Genomic DNA, 3,193 nt, shown 5'->3' on the forward strand with positions numbered 1-3,193 from the left:
TTGATGGCTCCTCACATCTTCACATTGATTTTAATGGGAGCCTCCAACAAAAACAACTATTCGGACCGAGAAAACGACAATTTCCCCATTAGTTTGAGCGAGGATGAAAGATTCGTGTTTGAGGATATTGATAGCTAAGGACAAGAAAAAAAATAACAAGTAAAAAAAAAAAAACGCGATTGCATTGGGACGGATTCAGATGTTTTTAAACACATTTACTTAGATAATTCTGGGAAATCCCTTATCTTTCTATTGTGTTGCTAGTGTTTTAGTGAGTTTAACAGTACCTGATAGTCGGATGTGTGTGTTCACGGGTAGAGGTGGGTAGAGTAGCCAGAAATTGTACTCAAGTAAGAGTACTGTTACTTTAGAGATTTATTACTCAAGTAAAAGCAAGGAGTAGTCACCCAAATATTTACTTGAGTAAAAGTAAAAAGTATGTTGTGAAAAAACTACTCAAGTACTGAGTAACTGATGAGTAACCTGTTTGTTTAATGATTACGGCAACAAATAATGCACAAAAACATAAAAATAGCAATGAGCAAATTCAGAGACAGGAATATCTCTTAAGCAACTAAAACAATAATATATATTAAATAATAGTACATTAAAATAAAATTAAAAAATGGCACATTGAGCCACAATAACTTAACAGCACCATAGCTTCAGTAGGCATTCATTGATTTGATTGATTGATTGATTGATTGATTGATTGATTGATTGATTGATTGATTGATTGATTGATTGATTGATTGAAACTTGTATTAGTAGATAGCACAGTACAGTACATATTCCGTACAATTGACCACTAAATGGTAACACCCCAATAAGTTTTTCAACGTTAATCAATTACTTAGTAAATGATCAAGTCGAGGTGATCTACCTCATATATACATATACATACACACACATATCATACATACACACACATCATTTATACACACACATATATATACACATACATTTATATATACAGTATATAATTTATATTTATTTATTTTGCTGTTTTTGTTGACATGTTAAAGGTGTTTTAATGAATATACATACATGTTTAACATATAGATTCCTATCTTTCATGAAGACAAGAATATAAGTTGGTGTATTACCTGATTCTGATGACTTGCATTGATTGGAATCAGACGTCCACGTTTTCAAATGGAGGAGAAAAAAAGTTCCTCCTTCCTGTCTAATACCACATGAAAGTCGGTGGTTTTTGGCATCTTATTTGTCCAGCTTCCATATTAGTTTTTATACACTTGACAAGAAATACATTGGCGGCAATCTCCGTTGCTTGCTAGCTCGTTTGCGCTGGCTTTCGGAGACTCTTATTTTGTTAATGCAGGCGCGATGGAGCGGCACTTTTATTGTGAAGACAGGAACTGTGCGATCAGTCTTTAGGCTTTTGACGGGAAGTACGGTTGAAATAAAAAGTGTCTTTTTTCCTTTAAACTTTTGATTGATTGATTGAAACTTGTATTAGTAGATTGCACAGTACAGTACATATTCCGTACAATTGACCACTAAATGGTAACACCCCAACAAGTTTGTCAACACGTTTAAGTCGGGTTTTACGTATCACGGTCATGTGACCGCCTGGCTCTGTTTGATTGGTCCAAGGTCACCAGTGACTGCATGTGATTGGTGAAACGCAGGCATGCGTAATTCCTACTTTGAAGATCTGTCATTAAACAAAACAAACATTAATAGATCGATAAAAAAAAGTAGCGAGTAGTGAGCTTAATGTAGATAAATGGAACGGAGTAAAAGTAGCGTTTCTTCTCTATAAATATACTCAAGTAAAAGTAAAAGTATGTTGCATAAAAACTACTCGTAGAAGTACAATTTATCCCAAAAGTTACTCAAGTAAATGTAACGCGTTACTACCCACCTCTGGTGACATTGTTGTTTGAGTAACAATATTTTTAATGTGCTTCTACATTTATAGATTATATATTTTATATTAGTGCTATTTTCAGTCCAGCACATGCCTTAATATGCAACAATGTGTAATTTTATTAAAAAAAAAAGAAAGAACAATTTGAGTAAACAGTACGAGACTTATTTTACATGGAAAAAATATTTTGTGTGTATGTACACACACACACGCGCACACACACACACACACACACATATATATATATACATATATGTATGTATATATATATATATATATATATATATATATACATATAGGTATATATATATATATATATATATATATATATATATATATATATATACTTTTTAAATACACCAATGGTGCAACTGGACACATCCTCAGTGATGTAACCTAGGATCACAGGGGGTTTCGGGTCTTTCAACAATCAGACCCCCTCCCCTAGGCGACCCAGCCGGGGTTGATCAGGCCCCAGCCTGTGTCCAGGTAGCGCTACTGCCCTACATGCCACGCCTCTCCCCTCCTGATCCACAGCCACCTTGATGCCACTTCTGCTGCATCTGTGACTAACTTCATGGCCCTTTGCTGGCTGGCCCCTGTGATGCCAAGCATTCTGTAGGCCCTGCAGAGAGATTTGCCCACAAACCCTCGACACCCCACTTCAACCGGCCGGCACATCGCTCGCCACCCATTGCTCCGACACTCCTCCACAAGCTGAGAGTACTTTGCACTCTTCCTCTCATTGGCCTCCTCCATACGGTCCTCCCAAGGCACTGTGAGCTCCAAGAGGATTACCTGCTTGGAGGCCACTGAGGTGAGCACAATATCTGGCCTTAGTGTTGTTTTAGCAACCACGTCAGGGAACTTCAACTGCTTTCCCAGATCAACTGACAGCTCCCAGTTGCGTGCTGTTGCCAACAGGCCAGACGAGGTGTTCCGGGCAGCCGGTGTTGACTTATCCCCAGCTCTGATGAAAGCAGTACTCTTCACTGGGCGGAGGCTCTATATATATATATATATATATATATATATATATATAGATATATAGATATAGATAGATATCGTCATGCAATTTCAGATTCATAGGAAATATTGAAGTATTACATATTTGTACTTCTAATTGTTAATAATCCCATAGATTATCACCTTTATATGATATACATATGTACTGGTTCACATCTGAAACATCTTCTGGACCACTTCATTTATTACTCTGTATTTGATTGTGTTGTGATTGTTTTATATGTATGTCCCCAGACCTTTTATGCAATATAAATGTGAAAGGATGGTTTTGTT

Source organism: Nerophis ophidion, unplaced genomic scaffold (assembly GCF_033978795.1).
Source record: "Nerophis ophidion isolate RoL-2023_Sa unplaced genomic scaffold, RoL_Noph_v1.0 HiC_scaffold_34, whole genome shotgun sequence".
NCBI lineage: Eukaryota > Metazoa > Chordata > Actinopteri > Syngnathiformes > Syngnathidae > Nerophis > Nerophis ophidion.